A 19573-nucleotide genomic window follows, 5' to 3' on the forward strand; every position below is an offset into this window, starting at 1 on the left:
CTTTATATGTGACAGATAACTTATCATTTGTATTTTGCCTCTATTTAGTAAAAACACTTTAAAAATAAAACGTTGTTGGTAGAATTCTCTGATGGCCATTTAATGTCTTATTTCTCGAGCATTCTTCTTAGCTTTCATGGAAAGGACTCTTATTATATCTGTATATAATTATTTTACATAATATTTAATGAAATTACAGAATTTCAATAGCAAACAACCAGCACAAGTCAGTTTGGGAGCAAACACAACTGACTCTTGGTAACTATCAGCTCACTTGGAGCACAGTTCCATGAATTTGCCCGAGTCTCGATTACAAGCTGTGAGCATCAAGTAGTCATGAGCATCAGCAAGGGTGCTCTGCAGGGTGACTGTTCATCCTGGTGTTGGCTAATTGGAGGCTGGGTGAGAGCTTCTGCTATATGTATAACTTCAGAAACAAAAGCAAACCTGATAATAGTATATGAGAATTAATATTGTCAAGATGTTAATATTGTGAGAAATTAAGACACTTCATTTTTGTTTTAAAATCACATTTAGCTTTTATCTGCCTCATACCACGTCTGTTTATATACAGATTTTCTTCCCTCCTGGATAATTTATGTCTGCATCTAAATGTTTTTTGCAATCATTTCACTGGAAGATAAATCTGGAAGAAAAATTTGAGTTCTTCTAAAATGTGGTTTATAAAAATATGGCCCACCCATGTCTAGCCATTGAGCAAATGTATTACTAACGTCTGACACCACCACCACGATATTTTCTTCTTTCATAACTTGAGTCCTGAGGTTCACTGAGGTGAGGTTACACCCAGATTTCATACATCATTAAAACATTAAGTGCTCTGTACTTTGTGTCATAATTTCTCTATCATTTGAGGAAATCAAAGTCCATGATATTGGCCTAGTGACATTCCCGTTTAGGATAGGGTAGACATACAGAGACTCTCTTCTCTTTTCTTTTTACTATGGAACACTTCCTGAGTTTGCATGTCACCTTCAAGCAGGGGCCGTGCTGATCGGCCCTGGGTCGCTCCCGTTTTAGTATGTGTGCTGCTGGAGCGGGCAATTGAGACCATGTTTTCAGCATGCTCTGCGGAGGCAAGAGCCGAGGTTTTAAGAAATCCGGTACCTTGGAGTGTTTCAGAGCATTTCTCAGTCTAGACAACTAGTTCTTTATAATTATTCAAGTTTTGCTTGATGTTAATTTAATTATCAAATGGGAGAAGCTTTGGGTTTGTTTGTTTTTTTTGCAACATCTGAGTATATATATGCATACAAAGTGCCCTAGTAAAACAGAACCCTTTAAAAAGGCTACACGATAGGCTGTTATAGATCACTGTCCTCTCTCATTTATTCATGTATTGATTAAACATATTTATTGAGTGCCTCCCATGTACCAGGCATTGTTTAGATACTGAGGATACAGTAGTCAACAAAATAGACCAAAACGAAAAAAATTCACTCTCGCAAGGTGAGACTGTGTGTGTGTGTGTGTGTGTGTGTGTGTGAAGTACTTTGGGGAAAAATAAAGCAGAGGAGAGAGGAGGAAGGTTAGGAAGGGGGTAAAGTTGCAGTTATATGATAAATAAGATGGTCACGGGTGGCCTCTTCAAGGTGACTTGTGATGAAAGGTGAAAGGAGCCCTGTGGCCGGGTTGGGAAGAGTGCTGTCCAAAGCAGAAGCCCGCAGGGCAGGTGCAAGGGCTGGAGGCTAGGCTGGGCTGGGCCTTGGGTTGGGGCTGGGGCTGGGGCGGGACGGGGCGGGGCTGGGCCTGGGCCTGGGCCTGGGGCTGGGGCTGGGCCTTGGGCTGGGGCTGGGGCTGGGCCTGGGTCTGAGGCTGGGGCTGGGCCTAGGGCTGGGGTGGGGCTAGGGCGGGTGGGGGGGTTGGGGAGGGACTGGGGCTGAGCCTGGGGCTGGGCTAGGGCGGGGCTGGGGCTGGGCTGGGGCTGGGCTAGGGCTGGGCTGGGGCTGGGCTGGGGCTGAGCCTGGGCTGGGGCGGGGCTAGGGCGGGGCTGGGGAGGGAGCTAGGGCGGGGGCTAGGACGGGACGGGGCGGGGCTGGGCTCGGGTTGGCTGCCCGCCTTCCAGGAAGGCCTGACCAGGGTGACGGGGTAGAGTGAGCAGAGAGGAGAGCAGACACCAGTTCTTGTAAGGCATCCATTCTTGTAAGCTGTTGCAAGGACTTTGGCTCGTTTGTAGAGGAAGCTATCAGAGGGTTTTAAATAAGGATGGGACACGATCCCGTTTATGTTTTAAGAGGACAGAGTACACTGTGTCTCATGAGACCAGACTGAAGTGGGGAAGGGCAGAGATGGGGAAACCAGTTAGGAGGCTATTGTGGTAACCTAAGTGAGCAATGGTGAATGGCTAGGACCACAGCGCTATGTTATGAAGGGAGAGGGAAAGATTTCCTGATTCCCTGAATGTGAGAAGCGAGTGAGGGAAGTCAGTAGTGAAATGCATGCATTTGATCAGTGCAGCTTGAAGGATGGAGTTGCAGGAACTAATATAGGGAAAAGCTGGTTTGGGGGGACTGGGCAGGAGCTCAGTTTGGAGCTGTCCAGTAGGCAGTTGGATATACTAGTCTGGCTCTCAGATAAACATTTGGGAGTTGTCAGAATGAAATCCACAGGGATGAGTCTAGATGGCAAAAGAGGCTGAGGACCAGGAAACTGAGCTAACTTCCACACCGAGGTTGGGGAGAGGAGATGGAACTAGTAAAGGAGAAGGAGGAAAAGCAGCTAATGAGGGAGGAGGAAAACCAGGAGAGCAGTTTTGGGAGGCAAGGGTCAAGAACTGACTTAAGGAGTTAGCTGTTACTGAGCAACAGCAGTTTTGATGAAGTAGTAGGACCAAAAATTGACTGGTGAGGATTCAAGAGAGAACAGGAGTAGAGAAATGAAGATATTAAATGTGGGCAAGTATTTTGAGGATTTTTGCTGTAAAGGGAAGGTGAGAAACAGAACTGAAGGGAAAGTGAGGTCTAGAGGGTTTTAAAACAGGGAGCACTGCCAGCACGCCTGCTGATAGGACAGACAGGAAAGGGGAGAGAAGGAACGGTTCTTCATGTAGCAGCACAATTCCCATTCAGAAGAACTTTGGTTTAGTTGAAAACAACTATAACCCTTGAGCTTACTATTATGAACCCTAATTTTTATTAATGCAGTCTATATTTTAACTTAAGTTTTTTACCTTCCCATCTCCATCAAAAATCAAAACTATTGTGTTAGTTTTTAAATAAACTAGTTTTCAGTATAGATAGTTTTCATCTTATTCAACCTGAGCAGCCCCTAGTTCTGCACCAGTGTGCTGGGCCTGAGGACTTGTATGCAGGGCACTCCGTCCGTACGCTTACAGTAACTGACGACTTTTTAAAAAAGATTTTATTTTTTAAGAGCTGTTTTAGGTTCACAGCAAAATTGAGAAGAAGGCACGGAGATTTCCCACTTACCCCTCCCCCCACACATTCATCTCCCCCCACACCCCCATTATCAGCACTCGCCACTCGCCATCAGAGTGAGACATTTGTTACAATCGACGAATCCACGTTGTATATATAAACTCGGAAAGTAATTTAAGTTCTTCATTTAGTTTCTGCTATTATTTATTTATTTATTTTACAATAAATCATTAGAAGGTTTTCGTGATGAAGAGTTCAGAAGTTCCATCCTAGCAAAATGGTTAAGTAACATAACAGTTACCCTCTCAGCCTAGACTGGCTAGATTCAAGTCTTGGTGTTTCTGCTATAATTTAGATCCTATCTCTTGTCCTGAATTTAATTTTCACGAGGCACTATTTTTTAGGATCATCTACATCAGTGCTATCTAATAGAAATATATGTTATATATATGGTTTAAAAATGTTCAGTAGCAAAGAAAATAATATATCTAGTAGCTAATTTTAAAAAGTAAAAAGAAACAGGTAACGTTAACTTATTAATGTTTTATTTAACCTGGTAGATCCAAGATATTGTCATTTCAATATGTAATTAGTGTAAAAATTATTAATGAGATAATTTGTATTTTTTTCATGCTGTGTCTTGGAAAGCTGGTGTGCAGTTTACATTTCCAGCACATCTGCCATGTTTCAGGTGCCAGAGAGCCCCACGTGGCTGCGGAGGCTCAGTGGTCACAGGTGTAACAAGTGGTTTGTTTGTACCTTTATTTCATCATTGTGAGTATTAACACACTGTGTGCTTTAGAGATAGCACTTATAGTTAGTTAAATATTAAAAATTAGAATTTTTTGTGTTAATTTAAATGAATAGGTGAATATATGGAAAACATTATTATAAATATGTAAAAAACACAATGAGCTGCTGATTGACTTCAGCAATGGCTGTCAGAGGTGAGGGTCTACACAAATCAAAGATGACTGAGACTTTTAAGTAACAAGTTTTAGCAAAATTGTTTAGGAGAATTTGCTCTTTAGATAACTTCTGCATAGTAGTAATAACTGTAACTTCACTAAGAGCTTTGAAAGGTGGAAGCACCATTCCAAGCACACTTCACATCCGTTTTCATTTGATTTCCACAGACTCCCATTAGGTAGGTAGGTACTGTTATGGCTCACATTTTACAGATGGGGAACCTGAGAGACCAGAGAGGTTTAGTAATTTGCTCCGGGTCACACAGTGGGTAAACTGTGGATCTAGGATTTGAACTCTAGACACTCGGATTTCAGAGCTTACTCTCTTAAAGTCTGTGCCAGACGGATTCCCTCAGCACGTTTCGGCCGTGCATCTTTAATTGTATGATTAAGGAATAAAGAGTGTAGATTGCTCGTGTGTTCTGGAAACTTCACTATAAATTGACTCTTTAAATAAATCACAACCTGTTTGCCATTAATTTTCTTTAATTTCAGAGTTGCTTTACCCTAATGTCTGACTGATCTTCAATTTTAATTGAGCCTCAACACTTTCTCTGCCGAACCCTGACTTAGGGGAAAAACAGCTAATGAGATGTAAGGCAGACTGTGGGTGTGGTAGAGAACTAGAGCTTACAGCTTGATTGCGGGGATAAGGCACTAATACTAATGAAATGTTATTATAACTTACTATTTAAAACTTTTTTTATTTAGTGAGAGAATGGGGAGGCAGAGACAGACTCCTGTGTGCACTCTGACCGTGATCCACCTGGCAAGCCCACTAGGGGGCGATGCTCTGCCCATCTGGGGCCTTTGCTCCGTTGCAACCAGAGCCATTTTTTAGTACCTGAGGTGGAGGCCATGGAGCCGTCCACAGCTCCCAGAGCCAACTCACTCCAATCGAGCCATGGCTATATCACAGGATTTTACAGTATATAGGTATTTTTGTATATTTATTATTTTAATTATTTTTGCAGTAAAATAAGCACTTTCTAGCCTAAAATGTTGAAAACAATATAAAATATTAATTAAAACATATTAAAAGAATATTAAATCAAAATAAAGCCTTAAAAATGTATGTAAATAATAAAATAAATATAAGGTCACTACTTCGAGGATTTCCTCCTGTCGCGGGGAGTTCTGGGACCTAACCCCCACCATAGAGGAAGGACCACTGTGTTTTCTCAGATTTGTTTGAAAAACCAAACCAACTTTCTGTGTAGATGTGTTTGGACAGAGATTAGGTCTCTACTTGGATGTTTTAGAGTAAATGCTTATATTTGGAAGAGATGGATTACAGGAATTGGCCATCAGATGAGTTGCATAAGTGTACAAATGAAAGACTCTTTGCAGTTCTCTCCAGCCTTGGGTTTTCTTTCCAGTCTTGGGGTTTTAGAAAAAGTCTAAACTTGATAAAACATTTTATTCTATTTTTTTTATTGAATTTATCAGGGTAACACTGGTCAACAAAATTATACAGGTTTCAGGAACATAATTCCAGGACGCATTGTGTGCTCACCACCCTCAAGTCGAGTCTCTCTCTGTCACCATTCATCCTCCCACACCCTCCTCCACTTCCCCAGTCCCCATCCCCTAGAGTCACCCACTGTTGTTCCTGTGGTGAGTTTGCAATGTAAAGAATTAAGATCTCAGTTTTTTTGGAAGTTAAGTTGTAGATTGTGATTTAATAATAGAATGTCAAAGCTAAGAAGGGCCTTTAAATCTTTTAGCCTATATAACCTCATTTTGCAAATGAGGAGAAGAGTTAGAATAAAGACCCAGTTGGACAAGTATTCAGGTATTGACTTCAGCTCCACTGCATTTAAAAAAAAAATTACAATTATTAATGCGCAGGGGAAACAGACGGAACCACTTACAGCGCATTTTTAAAGGTCCTATTTAATGTTCTCCGGCGCTAACGCAGTGAAGCAGCCTTGGTTCACTTTGTTCTAATTGGGGCACACTTGAGTTCTTTCTTTCTTTAAAAAAAAAAAATCTCATCTGAGTGTGGAGCTCAGTGATTTTCCTAAAGAAAGCTGTCAGTTTCTTCAGTTTATTTAAGGCCACAGTGTTTTATTTCCCTGAAAACACGAGCATCTTCACATTGGAATTAGACATGCTACAGTGGCGCTAATCATTTATTATTAATTCAACAAATATTTGCTGGGGACCTCCTGTGAGCCAAATGCCTTCCAAGCATAACTATAGTGTCAGCTTTTACTCTGAGAGGGGATGTTTCTGTGTAGGTTTTATGTTTTTTGACAAGAAGATGAGATCTGCCTTTTTCTTCCTTCCCTCCCTCCCTTCCTTCCTTCCTTCCTTCCATTTATTTATTTAATTTTTTATTAAGTGAGAGACAGGGAGGCGGAGAGACAGACTCTCGCATGTGCCCTGACCGGGATCCACCCTGATTGATGCTCTGTCCCTCTGAGGCCGCTGCTCCATGGCTTGGCAACCAAGCTATTTTTAGTACATGAAACGAGGCCATGGTGCCATCCTCAGCGCCTGGGTCCAACTTGCTTGAACCCTTTGAGCCATGGTTGTAGGAGGAGAAGAGAAAGAGAGAGTGAGAGTGAGAGTGAGAGAGAGAGAGAGAGAGAGAGAGAAGAGGAGGGGGAGGGGTGGAGAAGCAGATGGTCGCTTCTCCTGTGTGCCCTGACTGGGAATCAAGCCCAGGACTTAGACATGCCGAACTGATGCTCTACCACTGAGCCAACTGGCCAGGGCCTTTTTATTTTATTATTATTGTTATTTTTAACATATCACTAGCAATTTAAAAGGATTCCTTTGGAGTTTCAGCCAGGTGTAGTCAGTCTTGATTTAGTGAGCCACACATTTTGACCAGTTGGCGCAGGATTGGAATTAGTGCAGTTGGCGGTTTGGTCATTGGTAGTTACATGAGTAAATACAACCAAAGAAGTGTAAAGCTCTTGAAAATATTCTACCGTATTCCAGTTTGAAAAACATCATGACTTCATGATGGAATCTGACAGACCTGGGTCCGAATCCCACATCTCCATGGCGATGATTTTGACCAAAAGCATGAATCCTCTGAGCTTTAGTTTCCTCATTGGTAAAATGGAATTAAAACCTGTTATATGAGGCCTTTTTGATGACTAAGTGACTCCCCATGTTAAATGTGCAGCTCGCCACCTGGGACATTGTCAACATTTAATGAAAGCCTAGCTATTATTATGATTATTTAGTCTAGGGAATTTTAAGAATCTGTGAAAGTTATTTAAGAGATAGATTTAGGGTGCTAACACAGAGCCTCAATTTTATTTTTAGTTTAAACTAAATGTCTTGAATGCCTTTGTCTAAAAGTCCTGACATTGAAACAATGCTTAAAATAATACCTCTCACTTAATTAACACAGTTTAGTTTTACATGTTATGACTTAATCTTTTTGATTGTCACTAGCTGTTTTCTGTGGTGTCACAATTTGGCAAATTCTAGAAGTCTTCTCTATGTTTCATAGGCATTATCAGTTTGGGACCAGTTCTGGAGTTTTGACTATTGATTAAAGGAGGCAGAGGGGTTCTTGCCTGTAGGTTACATTTGACGTCAAGCTGAGGAACTGGTTCACTGTGAGGCCTCCTTGGGTTAGGAATGTGTGTGCATGCACGTGTGGTGTGTGTGTGTGTGTGTGTGTGTGTCCATCGTGTGTACATGTATACTCTGTAACCCAGGATCTTTGTCCTCCCAGAAAGTAAACACAGCACCTTCTGATTGTATGGTCAAATTCGCCTCTGTAATTTTTTCTCCTTATATTAAATTTCTTGTGGTAAAATTACAGAAGTAGTAATGTTTTCTATTCGCATGTTTTTATACCTGGAAAGTCAGTCTGGCTTCTAGTTCACTGTTGTATCTACAGCAGTACAATTGGACTTGCCGGTGTCCGGAGAGAAGGAGAGAGCGCTGGGTCAAGTGCCTCGGCCTCTGCCGAGCCCTCTGTGCGGCCGCACTTCCGTCAGCCCCACATGCACCTTTTCCCAGGGCGTTAACTGTCACCCAGCCGAGCCCATCGTTTCATCTGGGTCATGGCAGAGGGCTCGAGGGCCCTGTGGACGTTCTGTCCCTGGAGGCAGTATTTTGTTTCCCTCTCCTTTCAGGCATTTGAAAGTCCTTTGGCAACAACTAAGGCCGTGTGTTAATGTAACGTTTCAGAATGATTTTCGGTGGGTCTGTCAGTGAGTGGTATTGTCGCGAGAATCTGAATGCACGGAAAGGTAGGTGCTTGGCAGGTCTCTGCTGAAGAGAGGGGCTTGTGCAACCTTTTTTGGGATTGTGTAATGAATTTTTTAAATTATATTTTGAAACAATTTTTTTCTTTTTTTTTTAAACAGAGTCAGAGAGAGGGACAGATAGGGACAGATAGACAGGAAGGAAGAGAGATGAGAAGCATCAGTTTTTCGTTGCAGCATCTCAGTTGTTCGTTGACTGCTTGTTCATTGATTCCTCTCTTATATGTGCTTTGACACAGGGGGAGAGGGCTACAGCAGAGCCAGTGACCCCTTGCTCAAGTCAGTGACCTTGGGCTCACGCCAGCAACCTTGGGCTTCAAGCCAGCAACCTTTGGGCTCAGGTCAGCAACCATGAGGTCATGTCTATGATCCCACACTCAAGCCAGTGGCCCCGCGCTCAAGCTGGTGAGCCCATGCTCAAGCTGGATGAGCCCACGCTCAAGCCGGGGGCCTCGGGGTTTTGAACCTGGGTCCTCCGCATCCCATTCTGATGCTCTATCCACTGTGCCACCACCTGGTCAGGCTGAAACAAAATTTTTAATTTTAAACTTTTCTCCTGAGTATGAGAAAGGCGTGGTAATTATAGAGATTAGGATATATAGAACTATTTAGAGAAGAAAACAAAAACCAACTATTCTTCCTCTGCTTAAAGATAAGACAATGTTAACTTTTTAAAGGCATTTGTATTCTCTAATTCTGAACGTGTGTGCGTGTGTGTTCAAATGGTATATATACAATTTTATGTTATTTTACTTCGTTCAATTTTAAATTGTAAATATTTTCCTATGTCATTAAAACTATTTGCAAATATAGTTTTTACAGGACCACCTACTATTTAATCTTAGGGCTTTTCTGAAACTCACTTACCCAGTTCCCTATTATTGGATATTTAGGATATTTCCAGATTTTCACTGTTATGACATACATAGACCCCCCCACACACACACTTTATATATATATAAACATTTGTCTATCTCTGATTATTTCTATAGACTATTTTTATTTAAGAAGAGTTTGAGAGTCAAAGGTATAAACTTTTTAAGGCCCCCAAATCCATATTCCTCTCGGAAAAGGTGTACCATTTACATTTTACCCATTTTGGTATAGAGTCAGAACAAAGCATTTGTAGTTTTTAAGTGGTATAGGTCAGGGATGGCTTTATTGTTGCTATTATCTAAGTTGAACCTTTCAAAGGAGATTGTGGAATCACAGAACTAAAATCTTTAGATCTAGATCTAAAAAAATCTAGTTCTGCCTTGATATTTTATAGACGAGGAAACCGGAGGTCAGATAGCTAAAGATACAGCCAGGACTGGAGACTTCACTCCTTGTCCCTCATCTTCCTCATCTTGCTCCTTTATGCACCAGAGACAGTCGTCCCCCAGGACTGGATTAGAGGGGAGTAGAGCCTATGGCCAAGGCTTCGTGCCCCAGCACAGCCTCTGCTTGGGTCATAGTACCATTATCCGTCGTCTGGCCCCATGGCATGCCTGTGTTTCCAGCAAAACCCCTGGGCTTAAGTTTGATAGGCCTGGCTTGAGTGATGTGTCTGCCCCTGTGGCCGAGGGCTGGAGAGCCCGAGCCACGTGCCTACATTGCATCGCCCTGGGTGGGTATGAGGGAAAGTTGCCAGTTTCAGCCTAAGTGCATGGAGTGAAAATAGGAGAGAAATGATTTAATGGTTTTCAGTCTTTTTACACTTGGGGACCAGTGAAGATAGGAGAACTATTTCAGGGGCCAGTAAGGCAGAAATTACCCTGAGCATAGGTGAATTTCAACTGCGATCCTTGGGTCTATAATCTCATATATACATAACATTGGGGTGGTTAACTCTCTTGCTGACTGGCACGAAATTTCTGGTGAACCTGTGGTTGAAAGACACTGATTTTAAAGAACAAAAGAGGTGTTCTGTTATCAGAAGGAACAGTGCCGGGCAGGCTGCAACAGCAGATGTCCACGGCAGATGCATCAGAGCAGGCCAGAGGCAGCATATGCCACATAGAGGAAGGGCAAGCACCCGCATGGCGGCCACGAGTTTAGCATCTGATGAACTGAAAGAAGGCCCGGGGCCTGACCACGTGAGAAGGAGGTGTTGCGGTTGGGAGATGGGGAATCGAGGGGATGGAATTGGAAAGGTGAGATGAAGCCAGATTGGGCAGGCCCTTATGGTTAAAGGAAGGTGCTTGGATTATATTCTTAGAAAATGGGAAGTCATGAAGGGGTCAGCCTTTAAAAAAATCACTCTCCATTTCATTGTCCACAGGAAGCAGGGAAATCAATTAGGTGTTTGTAGGTGAGAGATGAAGGTTTCTTGGACAGGAAAGGTGGCCGTTGTGATCCAGATAGGTGGGAAGATAAATGACCCACATTTTGTGTAGATCAGCGGAACCTGATGACTGATGGGATGTAAGGAAAGGAAGAATGAGGTAGATTTCTGGCTTGATGAACAAATGGGTGGAGTTGCCATTATTGAGGTTTAACATTCTTGGAATTTTTTTGTGTGTTACTCAATTCCTTCCACTTAGACTGGAAACTTCTTCAGAACGAGGATTACATATCATCTCTTTCTTCACTGTTGATAAGCTTAAGGAATAAAACCAAACCCTATTGCCTGACCTGTGGTGGTGCAGTGGATGAGGCATCGGCCTGGAAAGCCGGGGTCACTGAGTTGAAACCCCGGGCTTGCCCGGTCAGGGCACATATGAGAAGCAACTACCATGGATTGATGCTTCCCTCTTTCTTTCCTCACCCCTTTCTCTCTCTCCTCTCTCTAAAATCTTTAAAAATAAATCCTATTTGTTATGATATTTGTTGTTTTTGGTTTTAAATTTGTTCAAAATGATATAAATTAAGTGAGAAGAAAGTACCATGAGCTACACTGAATAGAAAATGGAATATTGCCTCAGAGCTAAAGAAATCGGCCCTGGATAATTTATTGATATAGCTGTAACTTCTAACCCCTGATATTCTCATTTCATTGTCTATCTTGTTCTTGTTCTTCCGAGTAATTTTTTTCTGCCCAGAAATAGTGGGGGTTTTGTCCCCTTATTTGGTGTTCTTCTATACTAAAAGAAAAAACACAAATAGCAAGATATGTTGTCTTTGGGTGGTCTCTCTACCTTCCATGCTGTTTTCTCCATTCCTTTGGGTCTCTTTTCTTTTTCCCTTACCAAAGGGCTCATTCTGAGGAACCTGTGAAAAGAGACCAGTCCGGTGGTCTAGCAACAGCTCCCTGAGGTTATAGGGCAAACCAGTCCTCTTGACAGAGGGCTTCTAACATGCCAGCGCGGTGGCTAGCGAGCGAGGCCTCAGGTGCTCACCCATGCTACTCCTCCACCTCATCACGGCTTTGGTTTGCTTTCTTCATGGCTCTTGCTGTCTCTGGCATGCTTTTTATTTCCACTCAAGAGAAATTTTAGAACAGGAAGACTTGAATAGAGATAATTGGGAAAAAACCAAGTTGCCCGCATGACCCCAGCTCCCCTTACCTGGAGTCCTCACTGTGCAGGCTGCTGTAAAGATGGCGACGGTCCTGTGTTCCCCTGACCCAGGCTGGCAGTCCATTGTGAGGCCGTTAGGCTGAGTGTGAGGCACCAGTCTAACATGTGGTCACCTTCCGGGGCAAAAACATGCTTTTTGTTCTGTCATTTCTCCATTTGCTACAGATTTTATTATTTATTTATTTATTATTATTGTTTTTTTTTTGTCTTTTTCTGAAGCTGGAAACGGGGAGGCAGTCAGACTCCCGCATGCGCCCCACCGGGATCCACCCAGCATGCCCACCAGGGGGCGATGCTCTGCCCCTCCGGGGCGTCGCTCTGTCGCGACCAGAGCCACTCTAGCGCCTGGGGCAGAGGCCAAGGAGCCATCCCCAGTGCCCGGGCCATCTTTTTGCTCCAATGGAGCCTCGGCTGCGGGAGGGGAAGAGAGAGAGACAGAGAGGAAGGAGAGGGGGAGGGGTGAAGAAGCAGATGGGCGCCTCTCCTGTGTGCCCTGGCCGGGAATCGAACCCGGGACTTCCGCACACCAGGCCGACACTCTACCACTGAGCCAACCGGCCAGGGCCTGCTACAGATTTTAAAACTGATGATAAAGAACATTTCAGAAAGAGTGAAGATGTTTTCCCTACTCTTTATTTGCATACTTCTGAAGGGCTTTCAGTTCCGTTCCTAAAAAATTTCTAAGGAGAAATGACCCAGAACTGTTTGGGGTCTCTTCCACACTCTGATATCAGTACTTGTTTTTAACCTGTGGTGGTGTCTCTGAATATTTATGTGGAAACATGTTTAGGGAAAGGGCCATGGCAAGGCTTGGATTGTGGGGTCGAGTGAGCACTGTCGAGTTGGGTAATTAGGCAGCTACAAGGGTGTGGAACAGAAGCCATGATTAGACTAATTAGTTAAGCCACTGTAAGTGCCACACGGACCCGAGGGCTCTGGCCTGGAAATGCTGCCTTGCCGGATTAGTTTGATGGATGAAAAACAGGTTTCACACTTGGGGTTTTACTTATTTTTAAAATTAGAGATTTATTTGTCTGGTTTTTGTCTGTTTCAGTGTTATGTATCTGATAACAGAGAGGCAGCATATCTTACTTTAGGGTTTGGGGACAGAGCCTCCTGCTTCTGTTTCTATCTCTGTCACCCCATTCTGGTGGAGCAGACATCACAGGACGCCTTTAGTCAAGTCTTTGCAAAGAACCAGAATGTTTTATTGGGTCAGCGTATAAGAAACTTGATGAAGCCCTGGCCGGTTGGCTCAGTGGTAGAGCATCGGCCTGGCGTGCAGAAGTCCCGGGTTCGATTCCCGGCCAGGGCACACAGGAGAAGCGCCCATCTGCTTCTCCACCCCTCCCCCTCTCCTTCCTCTCTGTCTCTCTCTTCCCCTCCCACAGCCGAGGCTCCATTGGAGCAAAGATGGCCCGGGCGCTGGGGATGGCTCCTTGGCCTCTGCCCCAGGCACTGGAGTGGCTCTGGTCGAGGCAGAGCGATGCCCCGGAGGGGCAGAGCATCGCCCCCTGGTGGGCAGAGCGTCGCCCCCTGGTGGGCATGCCGGGTGGATTCCGGTCGGGCGCATGCGGGAGTCTGTCTCTCCCTGTTTCTAGCTTCAGAAAAATACAAAAAAAGAAAGAAAAAAAAAAAAAAGAAAGAAACTTGATGAGTATCTTTCTGGTCACTCAAAAAATTACTTAATTACATATATTTGTCACCAACACGTCACAGTGAAGTCACAGAAAGTAGGATTAGTGTAGTTCACCACAGTACAGATCAGTGAAAACACATATTTCATCTTCTCTGCAGTTCATAATGCTGTACTTATATAAATTTAAGGCAAGCAGTTCAACAGCATTTCAGATTAATTGGTAAAGAATTGTAATTTAGACTTCGGAAACTTGTGAAATAGAAGGCTGTGATGGAGAAACATTAAGAAATGTGTGGCCCTGGCCGGCTAGCTCAGTGGTAGAGCGTTGGCCTGGCATGTGGATGTCCTGGGTTCAATTTCCTGGTCAGGGCACACAGGAGAAGTGACCATCTGCTTCTCCACCCCTCCCCCTCTCGTTTCTCTCTCTTCCTCTCTCTCGCTTCCCCTTCTGCAGCCATGGCTTGATTGGAAAAAGCTGGCCCAGGGTGCTGAGGATGGCTCCATGGCCTCCGCCTCAGGCGCTAGGAAGAGCTTGGTTGCTGAGCAATGGAGCAATACCCCAGATGGGCAGAGCATTGCCCCCTAGTGGGCTTGCTGATGGATTGCGGTCTAGGCACATGTAGGAGTCTGTCTCTCCGCCTCCCCTCCTCTCACTGAATAAAAGGAAAAAAAAATAAGAAATCTATTGTTATCAAACTGTCACAGTACCATATTCCTTTATAAAAGCATTTCAATAAAAGAAAATAAAGACTACAAAAATAAAATAAAAACTGTAGAAAACACAAAAGTCAAACAAAGTTTTTGTTTAATAATTTCCTTGAGTCTCTTGTTTTTAAAAACCCAATGCAAGTGAGGCCATTCAGAACTGACCTGAGTCTTGCCTCCTCTGTGCTGCTGTGAGAACTATAGTACATTTACGACAGGAGGCTATACACTCAGTGGTTCCAGGGCTGTATTCCAATGCCAGTTTGCTGTGCCATGGCCATAGGGAGGTGGTACTCCCTCTCACCATTGCATCATCTCTAGCAGTGGTTTTTAACCACCAATCTGCAGACTGGTGCAAGTTCACCAGAATTTCGTGCTGGTCTATGAAATATCATAGTTAGCTTGTATGAAGATTATAGAATTATAGGGTCTATAGGACAGTTCTTTTGCCTTTAAAGTTGTCTGACAATATTCTCTCTCTCTCTTTTTTTTTTTTGCAACACCAAGTTATGTTAACCTCATAGTTGGCTGAATGAAGGTTCTTCCTCTTATTGGTTTTTACACAGCACCTCCACACATGGGAACGCGCTTCCCTGCGTCACCCAGAGCAGTGGGTGTGTAGCAGCTCCAGATCTGTGCTAACCAAATCTGCCTCCACAGGCGCTTCCCTGTCCAGCTGCTGACCACAGCAGTGTCAGATCTTCAAATATACCATCTGGTCTTGCAAAATAAACATATTCAAAGATACAAAAATTCACTGGGTTTTCTTCAGACCTTGATATAAAATTAAGAGTTTAAACATTATGTCTGTACATTTCCATAATTCCTCCAGGCATGACTTCATGGTAATATCTTGCACCAATAGATAAAAAGCTACAAGATTCTGAAGACACCACCCATCTTTCCATTTCTGAAGACTTTTATCATTTATATCAGATACAGGAAGGAATAAGACAGCCGATGTATAGAGGATGATTTCTGTAAGGGTCTCGTACTGCATGAATAACATCTCTGTGCATTATAAGTAGGGAGTAGGCTGTGGGCACTTCTTTCATTACGTTTTTAATCCTTGCTACCCAGTCTGGGGTGTCATCTTATCTCTGAGGTGGGGTATATGCCAGTAACTGGTCATCATTTCACTTTCAGAACTCATTGACTTCAAAAAGCTTTTCCTTTAATGGAGCAGTATTCCCAATTCTTCACTATGTGCCACATCTCTTTTCCTGCGAAGTGTTTCAACAACAGAGAACTAACAGTGTTAGCCCTGGATGGGTAGCTCAGCTGGTGAGAGCATCGTCCCGATATGCCAGAGGTCCCCAAACTACAGCCCGCGGGCCACATGCGGCCCCTTGAGGCCATTTATCCGGCCCCCCGCTGCACTTCCGGAAGGGGCACCTCTTTCATTGGTGGTCAGTGAGAGGAGCATAGTTCCCATTGAAATACTGGTCTGCCCTGGCTGGTTGGCTCAGCGGTAGAGCGTCGGCCTAGCGTGCGGAGGACCCGGGTTCGATTCCCGGCCAGGGCACACAGGAGAAGCGCCCATTTGCTTCTCCACCCCTCTGCCGCGCTTTCCTCTCTGTCTCTCTCTTCCCCTCCCGCAGCCAAGGCTCCATTGGAGCAAAGATGGCCCGGGCGCTGGGGATGGCTCTGTGGCCTCTGCCTCAGGCGCTAGAGTGGCTCTGGTCACAACATGGCGACGCCCAGGATGGGCAGAGCATCGCCCCCTGGTGGGCAGAGCATCGCCCCCTGGTGGACAGAGCATCGCCCCTGGTGGGCGTGCCGGGTGGATCCCGGTCCGGCGCATGCGGGAGTCTGTCTGACTGTCTCTCCCTGTTTCCAGCTTCAGAAAAATGAAAAAAAAAAAAAAAAAAAAAAAGAAATACTGGTCAGCTTGTTGATTTAAATTTACTTGTTCTTTATTTTAAATATTGTATTTGTTCCCATTTTGTTTTCTTACTTTAAAATAAGATATGTGCAGTGTGCATAAGGATTTGTTCATAGTTTTTTTATAGTCTGGCCCTCCAATGGTCTGAGGGACAGTGAACTGGCCCCCTGTGTAAAAAGTTTGGGGACCCCTGCGATATGCCAAGGTTATGGGCTTGATCCCGGGTCCAGGCACATACAAGGATCAACCAGTGAATACATAAATAAGTGGAGCAACAAATGGGTGTTTCTCTCTCTCTCCCCTCCCCTTTGCTTCCTCTCTCTCTAAAATGAATCAGTAATTAAAAACACAGAACTTAATAGTTTTTGAATCCAGTTTCCTATAGTGGCATGCTTTGTGTGACCAATTCCAAGATTTGAACTGTGTAATTTCTTCACATTGTCTTCAGTAAATACGTGATTTTTATGACTCGTTCCCTGGGGTGTGCTGAGTGTTGGTTCTGAATTCCCATCTCTTCTGGCAACCAGCACTCTCCTGACCCTAGGGCTGTGGCTCCGCAGAGTCCCAGACAGGTCACGTGTGGCACATCCAGCTGCGTGGGCCACACTCCTGAGTGGATGCTCCCAAACACAGCAGATTGCTCTCGGTCCCCAGCTCCTCTAGCTCCATGTCCCCACGGAGAGCACGGGGAGGGACCTGCTGCCACCATGGCAGGGCTCAGAGCACCAGCCAGCTGGCCACACAGCCAGGCCAGCAGGCCTCAGAAGCTTGGGTCATCCACCTCTGGTCATTTTCATACAGTGAATTTCACGTGTTTACTTATCTAACATTTCTTGGTGCCTGAGTGTGAAGGATCACAGATCTCTGTAGCCATTAAAGACTGTTGTCCCCACTGCTTGGTGCATGGCAGGTACTATGTAAATATAAATATTTTTTGAAACAAGGAGAGAGTTAAGGACAGGCCTTTGTTTTGTATTTTATGTGTATGCTTAGAATTACCTCATGGAATTGGAGCTTATTTTGTAAAACGGATTGTTTTAAAAAAAGAAAACAAATTTCTGTAAATCTAATCCCATTTATTTTCCTATAGTTTTAACACTTGGGCTAAATCTCTTCAAAGAATTTGCTTCTAAAAAAGTAATAGCAGGAATGCTGTAGATAGATCTTTTATGAATAAAAATGCAAAGGGAAAGTGTTATGTCAGATTTTAATGTGGTACAAGGTATAACTTACCAAGTCCTTTTACACATGCTGTGTTGTTTGATCCTGCGGTCAATTCTGAAGGAGGCGAGGCAACATCTGTCCCTGCGCAGGCCCCTCATAGTGGGCACGTTGTGCGGGGTTCAGAAAGGTGAGGTGCTTTTCCTCGTGCCCATGGCTAGGACATAACAGGGACAGGACAGTGCTCGTCGACTCACTGCTGTCTCGTTTCAGTCTGCTCTTAAAGAGAACACTCGTCTGTTCCCAGCGGACAAAAGGCTCTTTTGAAGAATCCGTCGGGCATTCAGTGATAAGTGAAGCATCTAACTCTTCAAAAAAACCCAAACACTGGCAATATAGATACTAATCTGATAAACAAAATACGGTGCAATTGAAAATGCTTGTGAGACTGTTTTCAAACGTTGAGCATGTGTGCTGATTTGACCGCTTTCCTGACCTCAGGTGAGAGCTGATGGGTGTGATGAAATGTGTAATGAGGTAGAGCCAGGCGGACCTTTGAACACTTCTATCCCTGAGTGTATTTTTTATTTTTTTTATTTTTCTGAAGTTGGAAACGCAGAGGCAGTCAGACAGAATCCCACATGCGCCCGGCCAGGGACCAGGACCCACCCGGCATGCCCACCAGGGGGCGATGTTCTGCTCATCTGGGGCGTTGCTCGGTTGCATCCAGAGCCATTCTAGCGCCCGGGCCAACTTTGCTCCAATGGAGCCTTGGCTGCGGGAAGGGAAGAGAGAGACGGAGAGGAAGGAGAGGGGGAGGGGTGGAGAAGCAGATGGGTGCCTCTCCTGTGTGCCCTGGCCGAGAATCGAACCTGGGACTCCTGCATGCCAGGCTGACACTCTACCACTGAGCTAACCGGCCAGGGCTCCTGAGTGTATTTTAATAGTATATAATCGGTTAACAATGCCAACCTTGCAGGAGCGTTCTGAGGATTACATGAGGTAATCCATGTTGTAAGCATAGTGGTATCTAGTGAAAACCTAAATACTAAAAGGAAAAATAAAACAATTTTCAGGTGCTTGTGTATAATACTTTATAGTTCAATTTCTAATCACAGTAATTTTTATCTATTTATTAATAGAGTTTCTCCAAAGATCTCTACTGTTTACCTAATTTCAATAATTCCAGGTATGTGAAAGGATCAAAATCATTTTTTTAAATATAAACTTTCCAACTTGGTATGACCTTTCACAGTCTGAGTTAATGAGCCTTTATTACATTATTACCATTTAAGTATTTTAAAGATGTATTACTATGGTACCCTACATATTAGGAATTTAAGGCCCAACTGGAATATTAGTCTTTAAATAGAACTTTGTGGAGTAAAATGAGGTAGATTATCAACAGCAAAGCTTGATGAAATATGGTTATATTATAGTATTATTAATTCAGAGTCACAAGATTTCCATTAAAATGAAACTAATTAGGAAAAACTTAATTGGCTTTTAGAAAAAAAATCTGACTTCTGCATAAGGACACATACTCCCTGTGCTTTGGAGGCTTGTTAATAAAAAGCCAAGAAAAAACAATTCTGAAGACAATAAAGTACCTACTATTTCATAAATACATTTTATAGATTGAAGATTATTCTTTTATATTTTGAAAAGTGTGATTTATTTAATACCAAAACAAATGTTTTATTCATATAAAAGCTGTGATAAAATATTAGTAGTAAAATAATAATAAGTATTTTTCTTGGGCGAAATATCAGGTAGATGCATACCAAAATAGCAATTTCTTATTTTGGGGTGAAAGATATTTTTGGTTCTATTAATTTATGTATTGATTGATTTTAGAAAGAAAGGAAGGAGTTGAGAGAGAGAGAGAGAGAGAGATCAATTTGTTGTTCCACTTATTAATGCATTCATTGGTTGATTTTTGTGGGTGCCCTGACCAGGAATTGAACCTCCAGCCTTTCTGTATTGGGATGATGCTCTAACCAACAGAGCTACCTGGCCAGGGTTATTCTTGGTTCTATTAGTCCAAATGTCTAAAGTTCCTTGTTGACTGAATGT

The 19573-nt window shown here is 43.5% G+C and overlaps 1 protein-coding gene and 1 pseudogene across 4 annotated transcripts in view; one reads left to right on the forward strand and one right to left on the reverse strand.

The window, feature by feature from the left end:
* Positions 1 to 19573, forward strand: part of PSD3 (pleckstrin and Sec7 domain containing 3) — a 619599-nt gene that overhangs the window by 196162 nt on the left and 403864 nt on the right. The gene's annotated exons all lie outside the window — the stretch shown is intronic.
* Positions 1951 to 17005, reverse strand: LOC136308299 (amidophosphoribosyltransferase-like; annotated as a pseudogene).

The sequence above is a fragment of the Saccopteryx bilineata genome, chromosome 6 (genome assembly GCF_036850765.1).
Source record: "Saccopteryx bilineata isolate mSacBil1 chromosome 6, mSacBil1_pri_phased_curated, whole genome shotgun sequence".
Taxonomy (NCBI): Eukaryota; Metazoa; Chordata; class Mammalia; order Chiroptera; family Emballonuridae; genus Saccopteryx; species Saccopteryx bilineata.